Genomic DNA, 14,933 nt, shown 5'->3' with positions numbered 1-14,933 from the left:
ATACATGCATACATCTATTTCCCTTTAATTATATATAAATATATTTACATATGTACATGCCTGTATTTAGACCTCTATAAATGTCCTTTGTCTCCTAGTTCTTTCCTCTATTTCCTTTTACTTACCTCTTGTCCCACTATCATACTTGGTCTTCATTTGGTTTCAGTAATTCCTCTCTTGATCAAGTAATTTCCCTTGATCAAGCACCATCAGGTATCCTATGTCCTCCTCCATTGATTTTATTTTTTTTCACGGATTATTTATTCATTTATTATTTATTAACATTTTATTAGGAGCTCATACAACTGTTATCACAATCCATACATATACATACATCAATTGTATAAAGCACAGCTGTACATTCCCTGCCCTAATCATTTTTGAAGCATTTGCTCTCCACTTAAGCCCTTTGCATCAGGTCTCCCCTCCCTCCCTGCTCCCCCTCTCCATTTATTTTAGATCACTTGTTGTTCCCTTGTCCCTGGGTTGGTTGATGTCCCCTTTCCTTTCCCCCCGTCTCTCCCTCTCTCCTGTGTCCCCCTGCGAGGGGAATCCAGCCCCTAGCACATCATCACGCGTCCAGTAGGCACAATTGTACAGCAATAATAAGCAAAGATTATAGTAAAGTCATAAAGAGCATGAGAGATAGAAGAGAGAAATAATGGAGTCAGGCACATTTCATAGTAGCATGCTCACCTCAGCCCCGCTTGGTGGTCCACGTGGAGAAAGGGATATTTAATGATAACCAAGGCTTTTATATTCTCTGGGGGCATGCAAACCCCCTAATTACAGGTGAACCCCCTAATTACAGGTAAAGACATACGTCACAGGAAAAGGGTTGTGCTATAGGTAATACAGTAATGAGAGGGGGTGATCTAGGGGTATCCACGCAATAGGAAGAGGAGGGATTGGGGGTATACATGTGGCAAGCTGGGCAGATCCTAGATTCAGGATGGCAGCCTAACTTTGGATGTCACTGAACCTCTTTGATCTGTTCCCTGGCACCATTTTCAGCAGGGTATGAACTCCACCTACAGGAAGGAATTTGATGACTGTAAGCTGTTAGGGAGAAGTAGCCCATTGTCCTTAGCAGCAGGGAGCAAGCCTACCCATGGTGGGACAAGACAATCCTCTGGCAGCTGACTGCCTTCAGGGAGGATGTCTCTAAGTATCTGGCCTCCCCCCATATGTTGGCAAAAAGCTCCTAATGTTTGGCATGTCTTTGGGGGAGACAAAGCTGGGGCAAAGTCTCTTTATAATCCCACATTCCCCTACCCCGGAACCACTGGTCCCATTGTTTTCTCCTCCCGGATTATTTATCTCGCCTGCCTGTCTTATCTAGATAGACATGCATGCAGAGACAATAATAAGCACAAAAACAAGACAGAGCAAAACAAAGCAACAAAACAAAACCAAGGACAAAAAAAGAAAAGTCTATAAATAGTTCAAGGTCTGCTTGTTGACCTTTAGGGGTGTTTTCTGGTCAAGATGGGATGCCAAACCCTGACCCCAAAATCTATTTTTACGATTCTCTGGTGATTTCATTGCGTTGCTCTCCTTGCTGCTCTGTTGCGCTCCCTTAGCCTTTCGCCCCGGGGTGGTGGGGTCAGATCGGGCACAATTCCTGCATTGTGCCTCCAGTGTCGTCTCTGGTAGTGCTCTGGGTCAGTGAGGGACGTCGGCCTTATGGTCCTCTCTGTGCACTGGCTGATCTGAGCAGGACTATCATCCTCAAGGCTTGGCGGGCCAGGCTTTGCTCCTCTCAGAGAGTTCTCACAGTCCTCCCACACCCGATACTGATATTATGATTAACTTAGTTCTTTGTTAACTAATATATTAGTGTTAACTAAGGGTCTCTTCCCTCGATGTTCATCTTAACCTAATGACCCTTTTCTGTTCCAGAACCCCATCCAGGACACCACATTCCATTTCCTGGTGACATCTCCCCAGGATCCTTTTGCTGGTGACCAGTCTCAGGGTGAGCGTGGGTCTGACCCCTTTCAGCTGTGCGGTTGTTCGGTGCTTTCATCGTGACTAGACTGGGGTGGGCTTGTTGGCAGGAAGTCCAGTGCCGTTCTCATGCCTTCAGATCGCGGTGCGAACCACCAGCTGTCGCCGGTAGTCCATCCGAGGTGATGTGGGTCCAGCTTCGCTGTGTGCAGTCACTTTTGAACATCAGGACTGGGTGTAGGGCTCCCCCTCCTGCTCCACTCTCCACCCAACTGTCACCACGCTCCACCTGTTTGAGCCAGAGACCCCCCCTCGACCTTCAGCTGCCCTTTCCTTCAGGCCAGGGCCTTGCTCTGAAGTCATCTCTCAGCAAAGCCACCACCGCAGCGCCCCCACTGCTCTGCCCACGTCACCAGATTCTAGATTGTTCAGCGTGAAGGCCAAACTCTGCACCCTGCCACACAGCCTGCGGGGATCTGATCCCTCCCTGCCTGCTCTCACTTCTTAACACCATCTTTTGCTAGGCAGCACGGACAGCGCCTGCAACTGTTCAACCGAGTTTCTCTTTCATAGTCGCGCATGCTGCCAGCCCTGTTCAGGACCCTTCTCCTCAAGCCAGCTACCTCCTAGGATTTATTTTCCCTTCTGAAGTAGTTCATGTGCACAAAAGAGTCGCATTAGAGCTTCCGGTTGAAGCTGCTCCTGTACCCTTCTCTGGTGGGTTCGCTCCAGAGATAACTATCCAGTGGTGTACCGTAGGGTGGGGAAATCATTTGGTGTGGCCCAGCCAAGGCAACTGGCGGCGGGATTCGAAATTGAATAAATCTAGGAGCCTTTTTCATAGCAACATAAGTTTATATTAAGTGGATCATAATAACACCCTCAACTTTAAGGGACAAGCAAGGAATATCCATGACAGGATGGACGGTACACATAGGAGGACATGACTGGACAGACACGTCTGCTTCTCGTCAGCTGCCCACAACCTGTCTGCCGGTAGCAGTGACGCGGAGGACCGTCTGTGTGAGGCAGGCTGGGCGTGTGCACCTGTGTCAAAGTGTTAACACACGCGGTGAGACTATGGCCACCAGGTGATGATGAGATGATTCCGCAAGATGTCCCTGACTTTGCCTCCAATGACTGACAACTTCTTTGTGGACACAAACAGTAACTCAAATCCAATCTTTATTCACAATCCTTGAGAAAACTGAACCTCAGATGAAGATTTAAGGAAATTACAGTACAGCGAAAAGATGTCAAGAGTCGATGATACAAACATCGAAAGCTAGGTACAACTCCCCATTGCTTGAGGTCTGTAAACGTTACATAAACAAAGACGACTTCCTCATTTTTTTTTTACATTTTTTTATTTCAACAATTTATTGGGGCTCATACAATTCTTTTCACAGTTCATACATATACATACATCAATTGTATAAAGCACATCCGCACAGTCCTTGCCCTAATCATTTTTTTCTCTTTTCTTCTTTTACATTTTATTAGGGACTCATACAACTCTTACCACAATCCATACATATACATACATCAATTGTATAAAGCACATCCATACATTCCCTGCCCCAATCATTCTCAAGGCATTTGCTCTCCACTCAAGCCCCTTGCATCAGGTCCTCTTTTTTTTTTCCTCCCTCCCTCCCCATTCCCCCCTCCCCCATATGCCCTTGGTAATTTATACATCGTTATTTTGTCATATCTTGCCCTATCCGGAGTCTCCCTTCCCCCCTTCTCTGCTGTCTCTCTCCCAGGGAAGAGGTCACATGTGGATCCTTGTAATCAGTTCCCCCTTTCCAACCCATTCACCCTCCACTCTCCCAGCATCGTCCCTCACACCCTTGGTCCTGAAGGTATCATCCACCCTGGATTCCCTGTACCTCCAACCCTCATATGCACCAGTGTACAGCCTCTGTCCTATCCAGCCCTGCAAGGTAGAATTCGGATCATGGTAGTTGGGGGGAGGAAGCATCCAGGATCTGGGGGAAAGCTGTGTTCTTCATCGATACTACCTCACACCCTAATTAACCCATCTCCTCTCCTAAACCCCTCTATGAGGGGATCTCCATTGGCCGACACTTGGGCCTTGGGTCTCCACTCTGCACTTCCCCCTTCATTTAATATGATATATATATACATATATACACATACATATATACATATACACATATATACACATACATACACACACTTATATCTTTTTTTTTTTTGCATGATGCCTTATACCTGGTCCCTTGGGCACCTCGTGATCGCACTGGCCGGTGTGCATCTTCCATGTGGGCTTATTTGCTTCTGAGTTAGATGGCCGCTTGTTCACCTTCAAGCCTTTAAGACCCCAGACACTATCTCTTTTGATAGCCGGGCACCATCAGCTTTCTTCACCAGACTTCCTCATTTTGAGGAGACTTTTTGGTGTTTGATGCAGTGGCATATAATTAAAGCAGTTCGATCATTGACATCTGCACCTGTGTTCGGAGCAACTTACTTCCGTGAGCAGTTCTTTTTGAGACTTACCATGACAAAGTCAACTCGGCTCCAAGCTGACAGGCTCCAGCCTGGAAAAGCATTTGCCAGTAGCAACAGCATCAATACCAGCTAACATCGCACATAGCACCCAAAAGCAGGAGCTCCAAGCATTACATCAGGGGTGACTTAATGAAATGTTTGACCAAATATAGTAGGCTAATTTTAAGTTAATAATTTAGGAACTGGAAACACGGAATACAGTGCGGATGGTCCCTTCAGGCAGGACCAGTGGTGTGAGTGGCAATACTGGGAGGGTGGAGGGAGGGTGGGTTGGAAAGGGGGAACTGATTACAAGGATCTACATGTGACCTCCTCCCTGGAGGACGGACAACAGAAAAGTAGGTGAAGGGAGACATCCGACAGGTCAAGATATGAAAAAATAATAATTTATAAATTATCAAGGGTTCATGAGGGAGTGGGGAGCAGGGAGTGAAGGGAAAAGGGAGGACCTGATGCAAGGGGCTTAAATGGAGAGCAAATGTTTTGAGAATAATGAGGGCAATGAATGTTCAAAAGTGCTTTACACAAAACTGATGGACTGTGATAAGAGTTGTAAGAGCCCTAATAAAACGATGAAAAATTAATTTTGTCTGGCCCAAGAATGATGTTATAAATATCCAAATGGCCCTTGGCAAGAAAGGGCTACCCACTTCTGCTATAAATGGTTTAACAAACAGCTCAACAGAAGTTAAAACAAGAAACTCTAATTTGTAGTGTTTGCCAATATCTTGCTAGATGGTACCAGACAGCTTCAGCATCCCACTCTTATGTAGCCCAAACAACTGGTTAACCTCTGCATAATTTTGAACTTTATGTAAATGGTGTCATGCATACCACATGGCATGCACAGCTTTGTGTGTGTGTGACTGGTTGCACAGAGGCTGCAGAGTACTCTCCGTTGACAGATATTTGGAGTAGGTATGACGTGTCATTTCATTGTGAATATCATTTTGCATTTCTTTACATATTTATGAGGTAACGTGTTGGCCATATGTTTTTCCTCATAGTGAACTGCCTGTTCCTGTCTTTTACCTATTTTTATATTGGCTAATCCTTTTCAAAACATTTTTTATTGTGGAGAAATACACATATCAAAACAGTTGCCACCAACCCCCACTGGGGGATAAACAACAGGAATGTGGGTGAAGGGAGACAGTGAATGGTGTAAAATGTGAAAAGAAAAATAATTTATAAATTATCAAGGGCTCATGAGTGTGGGAGGGTGGAGGAGGGAGGGAAAAAAGAGGAGCTGATACCAAGGGCTCAAGTAGAAAGAAAATTTTTTGGAAATGATGATGGCAATATATGTACAAATGTGCATGACACAATGGATGTATTTATGGATAATTAAAGAGCTATAAAAGCCCCCAATAAAATGACTTATTAAATTAAAAAGTTGCCATTTCAACCATTTTACAGGTATCATTCAATGACACCTTGTTGTGTAGGACTCATCACTACCCATTTCCCGTTTTTTTTTTCATCAACCTTAACTCACTGTCCTTTAAGTGGGCTATTCTCTTCTTATTGGGAATAAATCATTTGTTGCTAGGAGGTGACAAAACCCTTCTTTCAGTTTGTGGTTTGTTCCTGCCCCCTTATTTTTAATATTGTATTTTGATATCTAGAACATTGTTGAATGGGGTCAAAGTTGTCAATCTTTTCTTTCATAGTTGTGTCTAATTTAAGAAATGTTTGCCTATTTGAGGCCAGAAAGATCTTTAGCTGTCGATTCTTTCAAAAGTCCATTTCACATTTATATATTTAACCTACTAAAAACTCGTGGTTTTGTGCTTGGCCAAGTGAGTTATCTATTTGTTTTTTTTCTTTTCAGATGCCCAAACCAACCCCCCTCTCATCACTTCCACCGCTTCGCGACCCTGGAGCAAAGAGGAGGGTCTCCAAGGCTGTGCCTCCAACTGAAGCTGCCATGAAGGTCTCCTGAGGAGCAGCTGGTGAGTCCAAGTCATCCACCCTTCCCCCTCCAGGGTTCCTAATTAGCCCAGAACCATTGCCCACCAACCTGTATTGACTTCTGGGTTAGATAGAAAATTGTTCCATCTACATATTTTTTGGGGGGACTATTATTCCGTTGTTCTGTTCCTGAGTCAATTCCAAACTATCTTATTTACTTTTGCCCTATATCTTAATCATCTTCTTCAGGAGGGTTTTCTCTTACATCTTCTCTGACAGGAGTAGCTTCTTCACCCCAGTCTATCATTCCTCTAAAACGGAAACCTGCTATTTGGGTTTTCAAGCATGTTATTGCGCGTTAGGTAAAAGTTTACCGAGCAAATAAGTTTCCCAATCCATCGTTCACATACAAACTGTCCCATAATATTGGCTGCTCCAGTGGAAACCTCTTTCTAAAAGGGGTCTGATGTGTCAATCCCAGTCATTCTCCCAGCTGATGGTTTCCTACTGCTGGCCAAAGCCAGGGCTTTCTGTCCCCACAGAGAGTTGCCGTCTCAGAAACCCACAGGGGCAGTTCTACCTTGTCCTCTTCGGTTGCTATGAGTCTGTGTGTCGGCACTGATGTGATAGCAGTTAGTTTGTTGCTGTTTTGTTTGTTTTAGTGTGTCAACCACACACACTAAACCTGCCTTTTATTTATGTTTTAATTAATTTCTTTAAACCTGATTTTAAAAAAATCATTTTATTGGGGGCTCATGCAACTCATCACAATCCATACATACATGTATTGTGTCAAGCACATTTGTACTTTTGTTGCCATCATCATTCTCAAAACCTTTGCTTTCTAAGCCTGAATTTAAACCTTCTCTCTAACCGTGGAAGAAAAGCATGCTCCCTGGTGGCAACGCAGATTCTAAACACCAGTCAAAACCAGCTGCTGTGAAGCTGATTCCGACTCGTGGCCACCCCAGGCATGTCGGGGCACAAGTGTGTCCCACAGGGTCTTCACAGCTGTGACCTTTCAGAATCAACTGGACGGGTCTTCCGTTACATCTGAGAAACCCGTGGGTAGATTTGAACCTCCGACCTTTCCGTTAGCAGTCCAGTGTGTAACCCGTTTGTGCCCCCAGAGACCCCTGTTCAGACTAAAGCTTAAACAAACAAACAAAACAACCCTGCTGCCAGTGGGGTGATCCCAACTCAGCAACCTGGGGGACTGAGTGGAGCTGACCTGGGTGGCCGGCTCTGATCTTTATGGAAGCCAACTACCTCCTGGCTCTCCCCAAGTGGCTGCTGAGTTCAAAACACTGAGCGACAACCCACTGCAGCCCGGGCTTCTGCCTGAGCCGGTGCCTGAGCTGGGAGCCCTGGGGCCGGGGTGGGGGATGCACAGGTCTGCAAACCTCCAGGTCCACCCACCAGCCCTCCATGGGAGGAAGAGGAGGCTTTCCACTGTGAAGAATTGAGCTTGGTTTTGGAGTACCTGAGATAGTTCAGAATTTGCCTGGGGCCCTTAAAACCACACTGTCTTATAGAAGAGGCCTGTCTTAAAGTAAGCCTTTCATATTTGAGGCAAAGATCTGTTTGAGGTATATTTTAAGACCAAACCAAACCAAAAAAGAAACCCCATCTCATTGCCATTAAGCCAATGCTGACCCATAGCGACCTCAGAGGACAGGGTAGAACTGCTCCTGTGGGTTTTCAAGACTGAAACTCTCTACAGGAGTAGAAAGCCCTTTCTCCCTCTGCATGGCTGGTGGTTTTGAACCGCTGACCTTACAGATCACAGCCCAAGGCATGTAAAACACGTGGAGTTGAGCTATCAAAGCCTGAGGACAAAGGTGCGGGTTCAGGCTGAGCCGAGTGCTCAGAGAGCGGCCATCCCGAAGCTGCCTGATCACTGCCGGCTGTGTAACCTTTGGCACATCTACTTTCTGCTCTCAGTCGGCTTCTGCACACCTGGACGCCCCACGGGGTTGGCGGGAAGACAAGGGACAGAAGTGCACGAAAGCACGTGACACATGAGGCACCGGAGTCAGAGCTCATTCCAAAGCCTGTCTCTGTTAGCTAGAGTTGAATGAGCGTAAACAATTGTTTTTCTTAGTCCCCAGATGCCTACTTGCCAAGGGAAGATGTGAAGGGGATCTACTTAATCAGAACATACCCCTAAGTGTTAACTTCTATGGAGTGTGAAAATATCCTTTTTCATTTTTAGCATTTCCAAGTCATGTGGATTTGAATTTAATTTCTTTAATAACTAATAAAGTTAGGCATTGGTTTGTTTATTGGTTAATTGTTTTACTCCTAGAACCAGTGGTAGTGGTGGGGGGAGTTAATTGTTATTCAAGATTACAAAGAAAGGGTTTAAGGGAAGGGTTTGGCTGAGACACCTGGAGTAGAAGGGAGGGGAATCATGATGGGGGTCTTGTGGGAGGGGCTGGGCTGAATGGGGAGGAGGCAGCCTATTGGAAGATTGCTGACTCACTGTGTGATATGAATACATAAACGAATAGGAGGAGCTCCTCAACGCTTGTGGGCTGATGGAATTCAGAGATAATGGAAGGTCTTCTACAAACTTGTAGAGGTCTTCCCCTATGTGTAGACAACTAGCGTAAATCCTGTGAGTTGGAATTGGAGAGGTCTATTGAAGGACACGCAGAGAAAGATATACAAGAACTGGCTGCAATAACAACCCAGGAGTTGAGAGTGTGCTCAAAACCCAATCACTGCCATCGAGTCGATGCCCACTCACAGTGACTGTAGGACGGGGATGAACTGCCCCTCTGGAACGCTGAGATGGTAGAAAGCGTCACCTTTCTCGTCGAGTGGCTGCTGGTGTTGAACTGCTGACCTTGTGGTTAGCAGCCCAACAAGTAATCACTGTGCCACCAGGGCTCCTAGCTGCTCAACATCATTCTCCACTGGAAGGAACCAGGGCTATTTGAACAAGTGGCTGACTGTGGGCTAGGCCTAAGAGAACAAGATGCGCTTGGAGCACCTTGTGGTACCAGAGTTCATGGAAGTAATATGCAAACATTTCAAAAAGGTCTAGCTTGAAAGGTCTCCCACCGACTGCCACCGGGCAACTTAAAGACCAAAACAAGCACGCATGAATGTAGATTATACCCATAAACTGAAACACGGATCTGAGTACTGACATATTTAGGAATGAATGAGAAAGAAGGCCAATTTTAAAAGTAGGAACAATAATGACATTCGAAAGCCACCATCTGGCAATCATCATAAAGACACCTCGTGGATGATCAAAGATGCTGAGGCATGTCTTAGAAAGACTAGGACATTTACCTGAGTCACAGAGCAGCCCCCTGAGAGGCACTCTGAAGACAGGCCAGGTGATCTGCTTTCTAAAGGTCACCGCTTGGGAAACACCGCGGAGCCATTTACCCTGCACTCAGGGGCAGCCATGAGCTGGAACAGACTTCCTGGCAACAAACGGCAGCAACGAAGTAGCTTCCTACAAAATGCTTACTGATAACTCTGCCAGGGAAAACCCAGTGATAAAAGGCAACATCTCTCAGCTTGAATCAAAACAGATAAATCAGTGGTCAGACACATGGAAAACTGAAACCCTCGTCCATGGCTGGTGGGAATGTAAAATGGTAGAGCCATCCTGAAAACACAGTTTGGCAGCTCAAATTGTGCAACCCAATGGTACCCTATGATCCTGCAATTCCAGCAACTGAAAGCTTATACATGGATGTTTATAACATCGTTTTCCATAAGAGCTAAAAGAAACAAGCCAAATGTCCATTAACTGATTAATAGGTAGCAATGTGTGGTACAGCCTTGCCCACCCCACCACTCACTGCCACCAAGTTGATTCCAACTCAGAGTGACGCTATATAGGACTTCTCAGACTGTAACTCTTTTTTTTTTTTTTAATATTTTATTCGGACCACCCCTTCCCTCCCTGGCTAGTCTCCCTACCTCAGAGACTGTAACTCTTTACGACAGCAGACAGACTCATCGTTCTCCCACAGAACAGCTGGTGGGTTTGAACAACTGACCTTGGGGTAAGCAGTCCAACACCTAGCGCCATCAGGGCTCCTATATTCATTCATACAATGGAATATTATCTGGCAATTGAAAAATTAAATACTGATACATGAATGAAACTCAGAAACATCATGCTAAGTAAAATAAAACTCAGGAATTTTCCGTCACAGAGTCGATTCCGACCTCATAAGAGCAGGGCAGTAAAGTATTTAATGTGGCTTCGCTAGTCAGTCTTTGTAACTCACCAAACTGCCTTCTCCTGATGAATGTGGGTGGGGAAGCTACTCATAGGATTCAGTTGTGAGTGCTTGTTAACAGGAGTCATAGTGGGGACCATCCTGCAGCACATAAAATAAGCCTTCTCAGAAGCAGGCTGGGGGTTTCACAACCAGCAAGAGCCCGGGGTAGCAGTGAGTGCTCTGGGCCACAAGAGCCCTGCTCAGTGAACCTCCTCAATCCAGAAGACAGCTGTGACATCAGAGGACCAGCGGCTGAACCAGGAGCCAGACCATGAGACAGAGGGGTGGACTTCCCAGCCCGTACAGCAGGTAAAGCTGGGTGCTTTGGGGGAGGATGTTCACTTGTGGAGTGGTGTGCCTCTGGGCACTTCATTGAGGGAGCTGGTTTGCTGACCCACAGAGCTGGAGCTAAGTGCTTTGGGGCTCAGGCTTACAGAGGAGTGGCATGCCCTTTGGGCACTTACTAGCAGTTCTAGAACTTTGTCACATGTACTCACTGAACAACTCTACACAGAGCATTTCCACCTGAACTGTAACCCATTAACCTCCATGCTAAACCCATAATCGTGACCAGTGTCTGAGTTCCCTACGGCCATTGTAAGGACTTACAGAACCCAACAGAAAAGGAGCCCGGTGGCCTAGTGGTTACCCGTTGGGCTGCTACCACAAGGTCAGCAATCGAAAACCACCGCAGGAGAAAGATGAGGCTTTCTACGCCTTTAAAAACTTAAGTCTCCCCTGGGGGGTGGGGGGTGGGACTGCGGTAAGTTTTGGAAACCCAGAGTCAGTTCCATGCTCTCCTACAGTGTCACAATGAGTCAGGATCAACCCGACGGCGGTGGGTTTGGTTAGTTTTTAATGTGAAAAGTAGAGTGTTGTGTGTATTACAGAGACAGCCTCGTCGTTCTCTCACAGAGCAACTGGTGAGTTTGAAATGTCAACCTTATGGTTAGCCATCCAATGCCCACATCAGGGCTCCCATAGCTATAGAATGGGGTGCTACTTGTCCATGAAAAAAACGAAATTTAGGAACTCCATGCTAAGTGCAGTAAGACAGACACAGAAGACATGATTATCTGACTTCATGGATAGGAAATTTCCAGAAGAGGCACTTCTACAACGTATATTGGTGGTTGCTAAGATCTAGGAAGAGTGGGCACGGGAAATGACTGCTACAGGATATGGGAGTTTTTTGGGGGGGGAGACGAAAATGTTCTGGAGTTAAGTGGTGGTGATGATGGTTATGTAACCTTATGACTACACCCAAATCATTGAATTGTTCACTTTTAAAGGATGACTCCCCCCCCCACCCTCCAGTCAATTCCTCCTGAAGGATGACTTTTATTTTCTGAAAATAATCTTTTAAACAAGGAAGACAGGTTAACATCACCAGTAATGGGTAGAATCAACATCACGGGCCTCCTAATATGGTGCAGCCAGACCCGGGCTCATGTCTGGAGTATTCCTGCCAAAATGCATCTCCTGAATGTCGTCATGAGGGACGACCTGACAAACCCACATGGAGTCCTTCCACAGAGTGGTCTACACTCCTAAAAAATGTCAAGGTCGTGGAGAAGCAAGAAAAGAGAAGAAGCCATTCAAACAGATGGCAACTAGAGGAAGACAATGAACTATAAGGTGCGCTTCTGGATGTGATCCTGGACCCAAAGGGAAGGGCGATTATAAAACGTACTGGTGGGGCACCCAACAAGCCTGCGTGGGATCTGCAGCCTGGGAGAACTGGTGATTCCCCTGATTGGACAGGCGTGTGCACTGTGGTTATATAAGAGTGCCCAGGCACCAACGCTGCACACTGGCATTGTAAGGGGAGCAGAACACGATGTTTACATATCACGTTCAAGTGGTGTATACATACGTATTCTGCCTACATCTATGTGCTTCTACAGAGAGCGAGAGGATCTAAAGCGAACAATAAAAAGTTAATGATTGAGAGGTTTGGGTGGGCGTTTACAAGAATACTTTGGGTTAGTCTTGCACCATTTTCAGTAAGCTTGAAATTGTCATGTAAAAAAAGGAAATAGAAAATATGTCCACAAAAATGATCAGGAAAATGGTTCTCTTTCCAAGGTGATCCTCACGAGGCCTGCACCTGGCACAGGAGTAGAATAAGCTCAATAGCTAGTGGCACTGCCAGTTTCCGTTCTGAAAGACAGAGGTACTTCTCCCCAGAAGCCACAAGGGGGCACCTGAAAGCCAGAAACAAGGTCTAGCAGTTTCACCAGGTCTGCAGAGCTCAGGATGGGGGTGGCTCTATCCTTCCTTACCCAGAATGCACTCTTCAACCAAAGGGAGGGGGGGAACCCACAAAAGCAAGCTTTGTCTACTGCAAACCGGGACTGCTTCCATCCACAGTACACACATCCAGCTCGTGCCAGCGGGATATGGATTTCAGGGCAGGTGTCAAGGTCACTTCATCAGGATGGACTGACCAGAATATTAAGTCTGGAGACCTATGAAAAGGGACTGAAGATGTAACTGCAGAGCGAAAGACTGCTGGTCCTGAGGGTCACTTGCTATGTGAACTCCTCTGGTTCTTCTCGGACCTCTTAGGGTTCAGTGCTTCAGTGACCTGGACTAGAGCCTGTTAGTTTACTGACTGTACAACCAATCACTCCTCAAAAGGAAATGTGTCTAGCCTTTAGCCACTTAGGTCTCTTATTCTCTGCTCATGACAAGGCATCGTGGAAGGAACACAGGCTTTGGAAACAGAGAGACTGAGGTTGAAATCACAGCATTAGATGGGGCACCTAGTTTCTTAAAACTTCAGTTTTCCTACTAAGCAAAATAGGAATAATGCCTATTTATTTCTAAGCATGTTAAGATTAAATATATATAGTACAGACAACAAGAGCACTCAGTAGATACTCAAAGAACTGTGCAGTATTTTATTTTTACACTTTGGTTTGGGTGTAAGCAACAAGGTGTTTTAGAAGCAAATGGGATTTAAGGTCAAGATACACTTTGCTCATGTTCCTGCTCCTTGTTCTGGTTGGGTGCTGTCCAGTGGGTTCCGACTCGTAGTGACTCTGTGTACAACAGAACAAAACCCTGCCCAGTCCTGCTCATCCTCACAATTATGATGTGTGAGCCCTTTGTTGGCTTTCAATGGCCCGTGGTAAATCAGTTCCTACGAGTCTCACCACCCACACGTCACAGAAAAGTTACATGGATGACATGAAGACGTCATTGTGTCAGTCCCAACTCCTGTAACCCCATGTGGGCAGAGTAGAACTGCTGTTGGATGTTATAGCTGTGACCTTTTGGAAGCAGACTGCAAGAGATGTGAAGCAACCTTTCTGCTAGTAGTTAAGCCCATAAGTCTGTGATGCTCAGGGGCCTGACATGGGAATATACCTTTGAAAATTCCACCAGTAAGATTACTGCCTCAGCCAAGAGTATCTTCCTCCCTAATGGAAGTACCAACCTTACCCTGCGTGGCCCAGCTCAAGTGGCATCCTTCAAGATCCCTTTTCTCTCAAAGGGAAATAGATCTGTACTCTCAATCCTGCTAAAATTAACGAGCTGTCCATGCAATGGAGAGACGCTGAGTGAAAAGCAGCCATGGAATAGAAAGATGATGGTCCCAGTATTGGTATCGAGGGTGACAAACCCTAAAGTGGCTCACCTTTGCTGACCAAGGTTCAGGCTCCTTACCAGGCACTGAAGCTCCTTCACTGTTCGGGGTCTCCCAACTTCTCAGCCCCATCTCTTACAAACCAACTGAGCCTCACTATGGGTCTTGGTTCCAGCAATGCATGATATGCCCTTAACCATCTTTTCTTCTAGGTCACTGGTTCCCAAGCTTTAGTGGGCCCCAGAATCACCTGGAAGGCTTGTTACAGCAGATTGGTGGTCCCACCAGAAGGTCTGATTCAGGTCAAGAACTTCTATTTTTAACAAGTTCACAGGTGTAAATGGCCTCACAGGTTGAGGGCCTATACTTGGCAACCACTATCTTTATACTAATTTTGATTTGGTTTCTCCACCTGTACAAGGCCGACCAATTATTCTGGCTGCTTGGGACTGGCCCACTTTGAGCAGTAGGCACCATCTCAGAAAACCTCTCAGTCACATGCAAATTGGGGTGACTGCTCATCGCACCTGTATTATGGGATACCTACTCCTAGGTTACTACAACTGCCAAGCTGTCCTTCTCGCTAGCCAGGTCACCAGGGCGTGCCTGAGAAAAGAGCTCCACTGGCTTCCCGACTTTGTGCTCAGAGTGTTCAACAGAATGTTTCAAACGCAGGCCCC

Source organism: Tenrec ecaudatus, chromosome 4, assembly GCF_050624435.1.
Source record: "Tenrec ecaudatus isolate mTenEca1 chromosome 4, mTenEca1.hap1, whole genome shotgun sequence".
NCBI lineage: Eukaryota > Metazoa > Chordata > Mammalia > Afrosoricida > Tenrecidae > Tenrec > Tenrec ecaudatus.
This window is presented reverse-complemented; position numbering follows the sequence as displayed.